This window comes from Triticum dicoccoides, chromosome 7A, assembly GCF_002162155.2.
Source record: "Triticum dicoccoides isolate Atlit2015 ecotype Zavitan chromosome 7A, WEW_v2.0, whole genome shotgun sequence".
NCBI classification, from domain to species: Eukaryota; Viridiplantae; Streptophyta; class Magnoliopsida; order Poales; family Poaceae; genus Triticum; species Triticum dicoccoides.
In genome coordinates this window covers 704,943,972-704,958,571 of record NC_041392.1, presented here as the reverse complement: position 1 = coordinate 704,958,571, position 14,600 = coordinate 704,943,972, and the positions used below count along the sequence as shown (strand labels likewise).

The following is a 14,600-nucleotide window of genomic DNA, read 5'->3' as shown; positions in this document are numbered from 1 at the left end:
CAGCAGAGAGGTCTTCTTCCCTGACCTTCTGATGCCCGAGGGAGTCACACACCAGAGCGGCCGCCGACACTCCAGATCCAGCCCCAAGGAACCAGCCAGTTCATGGCTCCCCAACGCCTCCCCAATCACAGGCGACGCCGCCCGGCACCGAGCCCGGGGCACATCAGCGCCCGGCGCCGCGGCGGACTCCATAGAAACCTCATCATCATCACCACAAGACAGAGCCCAGAACCGCCCCATCCCCCCACAGGGCAGACCCGACGGCGCAGCCGGACCGGGCAGGGCGCCCACATCTCTGCCGGCCCCGGCCACCAGGGCTCGCCGCCCCCCGGATCCCAGCCGGGACGGCGAGGCGCGGAGGGGGGAGGCGCGCGAGGCACGGGAGCTCCCGACGGTCATATCGTTTCCTCCTATCTCTCCGATAATCACCTTTTGACATGAATTCACGGCCATTTTGGGAATCTTCAAAAGGCGTGCCTTTACTATTGAGGGGATTTCAGGTCGAAAGGTGTTTCACATATCCAAAATGTATCGCAACAGTATCCTAGAAGTATCAAACATTATTTTCTTTTTTTAATAAAAAAATCAAAGGCTACATATAGGATATTATATATATATATATATATATATATATATATATATATATATATATATATATATATATATATATATATGGGGTTGTATCGGGACAGTATCCGAGTATTGAGGTAGTATCCGGCTGGATACACGTGCTTTTTAAAGTATCCGCGCAAACGTAGATCTAAAAAAGAAGAAGTAGCAGACGCCTATGCTCCTTGGCCCAGCTAGCTTCCAATGATCCGCCTCCTTGACAAAGCTAACCATAAATTCACGATTACATCCAATCCAATCCTCAAGTTGCTTAACATTAAGTCGTATCTACGCCAATTAATGATGGATCAGAGAGTACTACAGGCCAAATTGTCAACATCATGCCGATCAAGTCCTTGGTGGTGAATATTGTCGACTTCTTGTTGAATCATCAGTACTTACACCAGCGTATGTTATACGAGTAAAAACAAATGTACTGTAGTTTTTTCCCCTGCTGAAACTATCTCGTCGACATTTTTTCCCATCTCTTAAACAAGATATATATCGGTAGTTTTTTTGAGACAAACATATACTCCAAAAACTCTTTTATATTATGTGACGGAGGGAGTATATCAGTGATAGTACCTTACAGGGTAGCTCAGTTGGTTACGGCAATTTTCTGTCCTTCGTTAGGTGCAAAACTAGTTCCTAGTCACTGAATCACATATACATATACATGGATTGCTTCATTTGCATGCATATGGTTAAGACTTGTGCTTTTGCTCTTAAGGATATATACATGGATTGCTTCGTTTGCATGAATCACATATAAGCAACACCGGCCGGTTTGCATGCATATATACATGTAGCATTTGTTTTGTTTCTTTTAGTTAACCAAGACTTGCCGTGCTCCCGCAAAAATAAAGTAAAATCAAGACTTGCCATGGAATTAGTTTTTAATAAGGAAATGATGCGAAAAGAAGATAAAGAGAATAAGAGAGTATTTTCAGACGTGCATTTCATTGTTAATTTCCTTAAGGAGCTAGTCTTAGAGATACTTGACTCCATAGTGTTTAATTTAACAGATGCAAAAGTGTTTGCGGAAACAGTCGTCCAATGAAATCAATATTTCAAGGTTATGTGATTGTTACATGTAAAAACTTGTCTTGTGATAATATAAGATATAGTTTTACGCATGTCTTATAAACCATTGTCGCACTCTGTGAGAAAGCTGACAGCTTCGCTGGCCTACGTACGATCTACCTGAGTTACATCTCGGAGTTCTTCTTTTAAGTTGGTTAACATCCGTAACAACAATTTTATGACTGTTAAAATTATTGGATTTCTCAAATAAATGTATTTAGGCTTTGTAACTTAGAACACTCCTCTTACCGATGAGCGATCAATACTCGGGTTAAATGCTGGCCGGAGGTCATGAGAGGGATTGCGTTGCAGCAGCAATATTATAAAATATATTTTGACTTATCCCACACAAAAAAATCAGTTTGAATATATCACTTTTGACATGCTCTCCTTACTTAGAGATATCGATTCCAAAATATAGTAAAAGATGTGGCACTTGAGAGTCTTGATTGGATGATACTTATACGTATTAATGAGATGCTCTATCATATTTTCAGGAACCGGAAAAGTTATTTTGTTCATTTGGCCCTCTTTTAGTCCTTTGTGGTACCTTTCTGGCATTCCTCCTTAATGCAAACTAGCAAAAAAGGATAAGGGGTATAAGAATGATGGAATAATGTACAAAACATGGTTATAAATGAGCAATTCTAATAAGAAATAATGATGTAAAACATGTATCAACAGTCTGTGAAATCCATAGGTATTCCAACTACCCAAGCCGCGACGATGGGAAACTTCCTGACGTTTGTCCCCACCCTAACATCTCATCAGGCCCAACATTGCTGTAGAAGGCTCCATTCGTCATCGATAAAAGCTACATAAGATGAAGATCAGTATCCTCCTAAATATTAGGGAGTGAGATCCTGTACATCCAAATAAATATGATCAAGAGAACGAGTAGATTGTAAGGGAACGCGGTAGCTATAAATCAAAAAAGTTACCGTGTAAGACCCAAGAAAAAGAGCAAGATGCAGGTCATTCTTGAGAATATACGAATTGAAGATTGACCATAATGGAAGTCAGATAGATGTAGACTGTCTCTCAACTATATGGATCGGTTAGTTGCCGGTCGTGCACGTCCATATCAGCCTACAAGGTTCTGAGGGCGTGGGGTGAAGCTCTGTTGACTGATGACAACTTGGGACATGTCGGCTTCTCGATTTTCATGGTGGAGACATCAGTGGAGAAGGTCATGGTGGCCGAGATCGGAGGATCAGTTATACGGACAGAGTCTTGGAGGCGATGGAGTCAGCCCGGTGTTAGATGACTCTCAGGAGCAGCACTGATAAGTGGGGCGGCAACACTGGCGGATTTTATTTTTGGTGGTACCTCTCGGGTGTCGGGTCGTGACTTTCAGGGTGAAAACTTAAGGTCTGGCATTCATTGGTTATGCCTGGCGATTGCCTTGCTGAAGGAATTGTTTTGAGAGCGCGGACTTTCTCCGGGGTGAAAACCTAACATCTTGGATTAGGCAACGACGGCGCTTGTGCACTATTCCCTTCTTGCAGGCGTTGCTTTTGGAGACCTTTTATATTTTCCGGGTGTTGTATTTGATGATGGTATGAGTGCTGCTGTTGAGAGGAGTTGATTGCTATGGCAGGACTTTTGGTTTTTTCCTTTCTTTTTATTTTCCCTTTTGGTTATGTGCATCCTGGATGTCTCGACAACATCTTGTAGGTGCAGAGGCTAGGTGTAATTGGTATCATCGCGATATTAATATATTCCCCTTCTCAAAAAAAAGGGGTCAGCATGTCCCCTCTTTTATCAGATCGTCCTAGCACCATAAAGAATGTCGTGACTATGAGGTATCCACACGTACACGATGGAGAATCAGCAGCACCAAGTAGTGCTATCAAGTCTGCGAGCAGTGCAAGGAACAAGCAACCTCATTCAAGAATCGGCAACGAACCCTAGGAGGTCATGTTGATTCCCATAAAGTATAAAGATCTTATCAGACAAACCTTTTAGCAACTATTGTACAGAATCATGTTTCCTACAGAAATTGCTAATCGAGCTCAAGCTTCATAGTGCCCGGAAATTTAAAAATTCAATTTTATCAGGTTTCAAAAAATCCTGAAGAAAGAATGTATACTAGTCTGCAAAGTTTCATAGCGAAATATATTTTTATGCGAGCTACACACAAATAACAAAAACATGAATGCCTAGCACATGTACTATTCACTATAAAAGCACATGATTTTGTTTTTTACAGCTCATATCAAAACGTATTTCATAATGAAATTTTACATACATCTAGTATACACCCATAAGTACTTGTGTATTTATTTTCGCTTATTTTTTTTAAGCTTAAAAGGTTGGTTTTTGAAACTTTGAAATTTTTGGGCTCCATGGAGCCGGAGAGCCAAAATTCTAACACATCCTGGTTAATTAGGGGAATCCGAGTGAATACTCAAAAAACAGCAAAAAAGAATCTAAAATTTGGGGATAGGGCCTAGGAGGACAAGACGCCCACGGAATCAAATCGCAATGGACTATTTTTTGGTGAATCATATGGGCTGCAACAGGGTGGAGTTTGAATCAGATTGCATGCACGTTGTTTATGCGATGAACGATGTATAAAACTACTTTGGCCTCGATGCTGCAGTGTCATATGCGGAGATCTGTCCACCGAGCAAAAACTTTGGACCCTCCTCGGGTCGTCATTGCTGTCGTGAAGCGTATGAAGTTGCGCACACCCTGATGAATGCTTCCATTATTTCTAGACTAGAGTGTCTACTGTTTAAGATGATTTTTTTCTCAAATACGCAAAAGTGTGTGTATCATGTATTAAAGAAGAGTGGGGAGAGAACCCCTCCACCTTGCTATGTTACAAGTTATAAAAAATACTCATACCACTCCACGCCCACTCCGAGAAGAACTATCTTATCCTCTCTCGTTAGTCCACCTAGCAAGATAACCTATCCTATATACTGTTTGGTATGATGCTATGCCAAAATTTATCTCGTCGACAATTGTAAATGATTTACCTTTCGTTTGACGAATAAATGATTTACCCCTCAAGAAAAAAAAGACCAAAACTATTAAATAGTGATTTTTTGAAATGTTTTGGTATATTTTTCATGCGTGGGTGCACTGAGATGGGATTCAACCATTACTTTCTCAAACTGACAGTGGTTTTTGAAACTATTAGGTGTGGCTTGGGTGCAATGGGAACGAAAGGTTATATTATAAAACGAAGAACCGTCTGCATTGAGATGTGCTTTCTGCCTGTGAGCCTGTCGCTGCCCCTGCCCGTCTCGATCAGCCGCCGGCAGACGGCGCTCTTGAGTAAATAAAGATGTATATATTGCCAAGAAGAAAGTCGAGTGCATCGACAGTTTTGTTGAACGACCATTTAACTCTTTATACATACGCTAGTGACTTTTGTCGTGTGCAACCATTTGGTGCTCGATCGGCCGGATAAAAAGAAGTCCAACAACAACACCATTGGCTCGCTAGTTCCTTTCATGCGCTCAGCACTGACATTCTCCTTCCGCGTGGAGACCAGCTCAAACTTCCCCTGACATTTATAGTGCTCGAGCTTCCTCCTTCCCAAACACCAATCCATGGGCATTCTCCATCGTTGTCCTACCCTAGTCTTCCTAGTGTTGCTATACCTCTTCTGTGCGCTGCACCGGGCCTCCTCGTTCTCCTTCAACCTCAACTTCTCCGACCCCAGCGCCGGCTCATCGATGTCCTTCACCCGCGATGCATTCACCACTCCATCGACGCTTGAGCTGACAAAAAATGCACGTAATGCAGATATTCAGAACAGCGTCGGCCGGGCATGGTACGCGCAAAAGGTGCCGCTATGGAGCAACGTCACCGGCGAGATGGCCAGCTTCACCACCACCTTCTCCTTCCAAATCACCCCAGACATGGACAGCGTGACGTATTCAGGCGATGGGATGGCCTTCTTCCTCGGGCATTTCCCTTCCAAGATACCGGATAACAGCGTGGGCGGCGGCCTCGCCCTCCTCCCCAAGTACGCTGACGGAACAGGCGATAGCCGGATCGTGGCGGTGGAGTTCGACACTTTTGCCAACATGGAGTGTGCCGACATCAACGGAAACCATGTCGGCATCGACGTCAACTCCCTCAACTCCACCGCATCAACGGACACGACGAGCTGGCCGGGAAAGAACCTCACGTCCCCCAATGTTCTCAAAACCGCCACTATGACGTACCACAATGACTCCAAGATGTTGGCCGTGGATCTCCTCATCGACGGTGCCTTGTACCAGGTCAATGCCACCGTTGATCTGAGTACATATTTACCGGAGGAGGTCGCCGTCGGCTTCTCCGCGGCGACCGGTGGTGTCTTCGAGCTGCACCAGATACTGTCATGGTCATTCAGCTCCACTCTGGAATCAAAGAAGGAAGCACCTCCACCTGCTGAAGCTCCCCTTCCAATTCCAACCAGCAGCAACAACAAGCACAAAAAGTTGGTACCAATTCTAGTATCTGTCCTAGTTCCTCTACTTCTTTTGTTTGTCTGCGCGGCGGTGGTGCTGGGATTGTGGCGACACAAGAAAAGAAGAGCAAACGAGAACAGCGAAGAAGAGTGCCTCGACAGAGCTGACCTCGAGAGGGGTGTGGCGGCCGGAGGCCCCAGACGGTACATCTATAACGAGCTGGTCGCCGCAACGGGTAACTTCGCGGAGGAGAAAAAGCTCGGGCGAGGCGGCTTTGGGAGCGTTTACGGGGGTCAGCTCACACTAGCAGCGGCCGTCGGAGGTGACCAAGACCGTCGGGCGGTGGCGGTGAAGGTTCTATCAGCGGAGTCGTCGGCGCAGGGGAGAAAAGAGTTCGAGGCAGAGGTGAGGATCATTAGCAGACTTAAGCATCGCAACCTTGTACAGCTGTTGGGCTGGTGCGACAGCCGCAAGGGGCTCCTGCTTGTCTACGAGCTCGTCGCAGAGGGCAGCCTAGACAGGCACCTCTACAACAAGGACGGAAAGCATCTCACATGGACACAGAGGTACAAGATCATCCTCGGCTTGGGATCCGCGTTGCGCTACCTCCACGGAGAGTGGGAGCAGTGCATCGTGCACGGCGACATCAAGCCCAGCAACATCATGCTGGACTCGTCGATGAGCACCAAGCTCGGGGACTTCGGGTTGGCCCGGCTCGTCGACCACGACACGGGGTTGCTGCACACCACCAAGGCCGTGCTCGGCACCGCCGGCTACATCGACCCCGAGTTCGTCAACATGCGTCGGCCGTGCACCGAGTCCGACGTGTACAGCTTCGGGATCGTTCTACTGGAGATCGTCTCCGGCCGGCGGCCGGTGACGGAGACCGCGGGGAAATCCTTCACTCTGCTCAGGTGGGTGTGGAGCATGTATGGCAGGAACACAATCCTCGACGCCGCGGATGAGCGGCTGAGGGGTGACGAGGCGGACGCTCGGTGGATGGAGCGGGTGCTTGTCGTCGGGCTCTGGTGTGCACACCCAGACCAGGGCGAGCGGCCGTCCATCGCGCAGGCCATGCACGTCCTGCAGTCCGACGAGGTGAGGCTGCCGGCGCTGCCGCTGCACACGTACAGGACTGTGCCGGACCCCGCGTCGTCTGGCCCGTACGGGTCTTTCTCCGTTGAGAGCTCCAGCTCTGGTCGTGTTCGCTCTTCTTCAGACAGCACTGGCAGCACCACTCTTTCCTCTGAGTCATCCTCGACTGCGTTGCTACGATATTCCAGGGATGGCTAATTGATTTGTAAGACTTTTTCAGAGGGTGTGACAAGGTCAGTCAAATGACATAACATGTAAAAAGAAAAAAACCAAAAAGAAAAATTGTAAGATCTCATGAATATAGCATCAAGTCTCGGTCGACTGAAATTTAGCAAGACTATTTTTAGACTAGACCATTGAAGACGCGCTGTGCCCGTCTATTTTGACACTACAATATTAGAGGCCGATGCAAGTATATGAAGGCATTTTACTTTTTTATATTAAATTAATACAGTATCAAGTAATATGTGTATATTTTCTTAGTAATTAAAGTACACTGAGGATTGTGAACTTTATTTAATCAGCACCCTGCGACTTTTAGACAGGTTTTTTTTTTTAGACAGGAGCACCCTGCGACTTGGTTGTAACAGTTCATAACAAAGCCCATATATGTGAGTCTTGAGTCTTGACTCTCGCACTATATTATTTGTTTTTTGGGGGGCATCGAAGTAGTTACATAGGAAAATTTTGACAAGAAAATACCTTGGCAAATCACTGACAGCAGGGTAGAGACTGTCAGCTTTCTTGGCAACCACAAATTTGATGCCTGGAAAGTTTTCGCTAAGTTTGATCCTGTACTTTTCAGGATCTCCAACTGTATTGACATAGACCTTTGAAACGAGGTACACCATTGCTCAAACTATGGTGTGAACATGTCCGGTTAGAAAGGTTATCTGCATACATGAGTACCTTCTCAAGAACAAAATAACTTACCTCTGCTAGTAGAACTCCATTGTCAAGAGCTTTCTTAACACGCCCATTGCAGAACTATGAGATATTTCATTCAGATTAATTTTTGTCCTGAAGTCAAGAAGACTTTTAATCGACTGAACAAGGTTGAGATTTGAAGTTCATGGTGTACCGAAGCATACTGCTGAGAGGTCAGGGTGATTGCACAACTTGTTAACTGTTATTTAAATTGTTCCGCTTCAGTGAATTCAGTAATCATGGAATGCCGCATTACTATGCTGCTCTAGGACATGACAGTCGTGATCAAGGACTTAGATGAAATAGGACTTAGATGTGTAATAATTAGGCCACATTTAGATGTACTTTAGCAAAACTGTAACTAATAAGATGTATGCATATAACAGCTTCAATGGTGTACTGGTACTAAAACAAAGCTTCAAGCTTGTATACGGAACCCTTATTTTACCTAGTATACCATGTGAACGAGGCAATTGAAGAAAGATAAATTCAGGGAAGGTAACAATTGCAAAGGCTCGTAATTAGGTTCTTTATCAGCAAGAATAATTTGAAAACATGAAGATACGAAGCAGCCATTGTAGACTGAAAAATTCCCCAACCAAATTATGAAAACCAACCTCAATACTTGCTCGAATCAGTTGACCAGAACTATGCTACTCCCTCCACCCCAAAATAAGCGTACTAAGCTTGAGACACTTATTTTGGGATGGAGGGAACACAACGGAATCGTTGGGTCCAAGAAAGCGCGAGAGAAACCCAGATTCGATCCCGGGTCTGCTAGACCACGCGCTACACTGCTAGCCACCAGGCCAGCTTCGCCCTTGTGTATAATTTGAGGGCGCATCCTACTTGAAGCTATTTGAGCCCCTTTTTTCTGTTTTATTTTGTTTTTTACTCCATTATTTTTCATTCTTGCTTGTATTTTTTTCTTCATTTTTTTCTTGCGTTTTTGTTTCTTCATTTTTTGTTTGTTTTTCTTTTTCTTCTCCATTTGTCTTTTTTCTTTTGTTTTTACTTACGTTTGTTTTCATTTTCACTCTACATTATCATATGTGTCAAAAACATTTTTTAATAAGTGATCAACATTATTTTTGTATAAACATTCGGCATTGTCCGAACGATTATTCAAAAAATTTCAAATATTTTTTCAAAATTTTAATAATTATTTCAGTATTTTTTAAATACTTGTTAAACATTGTTTAACATTTATTCAACATTTTATAAATAATTCTTCAATATTTTAATACTTACTAATATTTTCAAACACTTGTTCAACATTTTTCAAATACTCATTCAACATTTTTAATATTTATTCAACATTTTCAAATACTTGTTCAACATTTCAAATTGTTGTTCAACATTTTTAAATACTCATTCAACAAATTGTTCAACATTTTTCAAATACTTGTTCAACATTTTTAGTACTGATTCAAAAATTTCAAATATTTGTTCAACAGTTTTTAATACTTATTCAACATTTTTCAAATAGTAGTTCAACATTTTCTAAAATGTGTTTTTGATGATGTTTTTTGTGTATATATGTAGAATATTTTAAAACATAAATAAAAGTGCAAAAAGAAAGCAAAAAACGAGAATTGAAAGCTGATAAAAAAAACAGGCCTTTGCCTCCCGCGTGCCTGCGTGGGCCCATCTGGGCCCCCGACGTGAGGTGTGCCCATGTGCTCGCATAAAGCGAGAAATAGGGGTGCCCCGAAAAACGGGCACAATTAACCACAGGGCTCTAGAAAAGCTACTGGAGTAGCTGCCCTTGTGCTGTTTAGCCCAGTTCACGGGCAACACAGCCTCAAACGAAGATCCAACAGTCAGGAATGTCCATCAGAAAAAAAATCAAAACAGCCAGAAACGCCCAATTCATGAGAGGGCCGGGATTAGGTGCAGTCTTTTTTTTTGTAATTGTTTAGCCTAATTTCTTTTTGAATTGTGGATTAGGTGTTGCCTTACTGTCCTAAAAATGTAGAATTAGTTGGGCTTTAGTATCTCGGCTTTGCTAACTCTCGTCTAGATGACCCTATGTATCTTTACAATACGGCAGGCAGATTGCCAAAGTTCCAAAATGCTAGACGTACGGACCTGTTACGAGCCCTTCCTCTAATTTTCTCCACCCACTCCCCCCTCCCCCTGCCACACACACACACACACACACACACACACACACACACACACAATTTCACCCTGGTGGGGCCCCTTCTTTCCTCTTATCCAATCAAAGCTTGTCAGGTCAAGATCAACCCATAAACCTTAACAACCTTCGGTGGATGTGGCATTGCTCTTCCCGACATCTCAGACAGCAAAGCATAGCATAGACGATGGTCAATGCTAAAATTATAAATAGTATTATATGTATAACTCTAGAATTGTAATATTGGAAACCAAGAATGCCAAAGCTCAAATAAAATATTATGGCAGTTTTGCTAGATGTCCACAACATCTGCTGTTGTTGGATAAAGGTGTTTTACGATCGTGCAAGTTGATACATCTGTCTTTTTTCCGCGAATCCGTTGGTACATCTATCTTTCCATGTGCTAGGGAACCCATCTAGGGGAGACTTTTTGAACGAAGACGCACGATGCGTACGGCTTTAAATTAATAAAGCCCACCACAGGCAGCATCCAACAAAGGCACAGAGAGTTCGAACGAAATAAAAAGGGGGCATCTAGGGGAGACTACAGACAACCTCTTTTTCTATTGATCGGGACGTAGGACTCGCGCAGGAATATCTCGCTTACTGCAAGATGTATTCTCATCTCGCTTCTAGCTCTCGGTGTGTGCTCGCCTTAGCGGGCTGGCCTTAGCGGGCTGGCCTTAGCGGGCTGGCCTACTAAAGCGGTTTTGGAAAGGTTCTACAGACCCAAACGGATTGGTTTTAGAACCTTTCATGTGGTTTTTTTCTCTGATTTTTTATGGTTTCTTTATCAATTCTCTTCGCGTGTTTTTTACTGTGTTTTCTTTGTTGGAATTCATTGATTTTCTTTCTGGGTTTTCTGGTTGTATTTATTTTTTATTTTTCAATTTTCAAATACTTTGTCGATTTTTTTAAATACGCATTTAATATTTTTTGTATATAGTTGAACATTTGTTACATACACGTCAAACATCATCCATATACATGTTGAATATTTGTCCAAATACATCTTGCACATTTTGCAAAATGCATATGGATCATTTTTTTAAATACACAGTGAAAAATTGTAAACACACGTTTGAATATATTTTTTAAATGTCATCAACATTTTGAAAACATTCAAACATTTTTCTATGTGTTATGCACATATTTTCTAAATGATACAAACATTTTTAATACATAGCTAACATTTTAGAAGCAAACTTTGAACATTTTTTCGAAGTATGATATACATTTTTTAATGTGCAAACATTTTTAAGTGTTTTCAATGTCACAAACATTTTATAACGTTATCAATATTTTTTTAAATGCGTTAACATTTTTATAAATGTCACGGAAATTTTTCCTAACCAAGGGGAACAAAAATTTAACACTCCCTGAATATTTTTATTATACACACTTAAACATTTTTGAAAATTAAACAGAGTAACTATATATAGTATATATTATAACTAAGGAAAAATAAAGTAAAAGGGAAAGACATAACCAAACTTAAAAAAAAAACACGCTAAGGGATCCTTACTGGGCCGGTCACTAAAAGCTTGGGAGGCCTTTTTCTTGTGTTCTCTGCTATTTTCCAGCGTAACAAGCCAGAAATGAGATAAAGAATATCTTGGATGTCCAGAACGAGTCCCTCTCAAAGAAATATTTAGGCCTACCGACGGACGTAGGCAAGAGCAAGGAAGGCAGCTTCACATACCTAAAGGATAGGATCTGGAAACATATTCAAGGCTGGATGGAGAAATGCTTATCTGCAGGTGGGAAGGAGGTGTTGATCAAATCTGTTGCACAATCTATTCCGACATATTCGATGTCCTGCTTCAAATTACCCCGTGGGCTCAGTGAACATATTAACAATCTTCTTCGAAAGTTTTGGTGGGGAAGCAAACAAGGTCAGAGGAAGCCGGCATGGGTGTCATGGAAGACGATGTGCAAACCAAAAAATATGGGCGGGATAGGTTTCAGAGATGTCAAGCTCTTTAACCTGGCATTGCTCGCAAGACAAGTGTGGCGCTTATTGCAGGACACGGAATCACTAAGTGCACGGGTGCTTAGGGCGAGGTACTACCCAAATAGCAACATTCTAGATGCAGCTCTGGGGGCCCATCCGTCCCAGGTGTGGCGATCTTTGATGGAGGGCAGGGATCTTCTGACCCTAGGCTTGATTCGACGGATTGGTACGGGTGCAGACACGCGCATATGGGAAGATAATTGGCTCCCCCGAGACTATAAGTTGAAACCGATATGCCCCATATCGGCCAACCCTCCTATTTACGTCTCGGAGTTAATTGATGAGACGACCAGAACGTGGAACAAGCAGCTGTTAATGGAACATTTTATAGGGCCGGATGTTGAGGTTATTATGAATATCCCACTGAGCTCGCGGATACAGCCTGATTTTTGGGCATGGCACTATGACAGGAGGGGGGTGTTCACTGTGAAATCGGCCTACAGAATGATCAATGTCATCAAGTTTCAGCGAGAAGATTGGCTTGAGCATCGACCGGGCCATTCAAACAGAGAAGCTGAGGGGAAATCTTGGACGCGGCTATGGAAAGTACAAATTCCATCAAAGGTCAATATTTTGTATGGCGACTAGCTCATATGTCTTTACCAACGGGTTCAGTTTGACACGAACGCAAAATGGCAACGACGGCCGCATGCGGCCTGTGTGAAGAAGAGTTTGATTCTTGGCGCCACTCGTTGTTTGATTGTAGGATGGCTAGATGCGTGTGGGCGCTCGGAGATGAGGAGATCCTTGAGCATGTGATATCAAACAGAAGTGACGACGCGAGGCTCTGGCTGTTTTGGCTATTTGACTCGATGAGCCAGCATGATCTCGCGAGAGTTTTGATTACCATGTGGGCAATATGGTGGGCTCGCTGTAGAGCGATACATGATGACGAATTCCAAAGCCCCATGACCACAATGTGCTTTGTTAACCAATACTTGCAGGACTTGGAAATTGCTACTACCAGGACACCGACGAGACAGCCACAGGCTGTGACGTCAAGAGCTCGCGCATGGATCCCAACTTCAGGGAATGCGGCGAAGATTAATGTTGATGGTGCTATTTCCCGCCAGGGCACGACGGGAGCTTCAGCCGTTGTTTGCAGGGATCAGCATGGCAATTACCTTGGAGCATCTGCGGTGGTATTCGATGGGCTGGTCGATGCTCCGAGCCTCGAAGCTCAAGCATGCAATGAGGCTCTTGCCCTAGCGCAAGACCTGCTTTTGACGCATGCGATAATAGCGTCAGACTGCGTGCAAGTGATACAAGACATAAATGGAGCGAGTTCTTCTTCTTATGCTTTAGTTTTGAATGAGATTATAGACATAGTTTCAGATTTTGTTAGTATTACTTTTCGGTTTGAAAACAGGGAGGCAAACTTTGAAGCACATGCCTTGGCAAAGGCAGCTTCGTCTCTCCCTGTAGGGCGCCATTTGTGGCTAGGGAACCCTCCAGACATCATTTGTATTCCTGCTGTGATTGTTGAATAAATCCCTAGTTCACCTAAAAAAAGCCATGTTTGCTTTAAGAAATAATAGGTAATTGCCCATGCGTTGCAACAGGGTCATACATACTACGGGGCTCAACACTAATTATGTCTAAAATATACTTTTACGATTATCATGCACATCTGGTGACATTGTAGACTTCTTTCTTATCTTTAAATCACTCTTCTTCCAACCAATACCTATATCTCTGTACCAAATAATTCCAAGCTTTCCACTTCGTTTTTCGGTTGCATCATGCTAAACCACACCACAGTCCCTCTCTGTAACCATGTTGATGCTCTCGATCCCCTAGAGGTATCGCATACCGTTAAGAGTTTACATATAGTTGATGGACCAGTGGCCTAAACAATCAAACGAAGAGTAGATAGCATCACATCGTAAACACAACAGTATTATTAGCCATTTGATTTCTCTCATTACCAATCTCTTCATTTCAAATTAGAAAATCTCATAATTCTAATCAGATGGAATTACTTGCGCTTTTCTAATATAGAGAACGGGTCAACATTGAATAAGTTTTCCATCATTTTCTTTGTGGAACATTTTCCCACACGAGTGACCATTCAGAACAAATCAATCAAATGGTTATTCAATCTTAAATCATCATTACACCAGATGACAAGAGATAATACATGAGCTCTCCCAGCCATTGCTCTAGTACATCCGTCTACCTGCGCCAATCTTGCAGTAAAACCACTACGTATGCCATTCGTGTACTGACCTGGGAAGGGGAAGCTTGAAGAACTTCGTCTTTGGCCGGAGTTGCAGGTTCGCGACTCCAATTTTAGACACAATCGGGGGCTAGTGAC

The 14,600-nt window shown here is 43.2% G+C and overlaps 1 pseudogene; it reads left to right on the top strand.

The window, feature by feature from the left end:
- Positions 1-5,258: 5,258 nt before the first annotated feature.
- Positions 5,259-14,600, top strand: part of LOC119333969 — a 28,081-nt pseudogene continuing 18,739 nt past the window's right edge.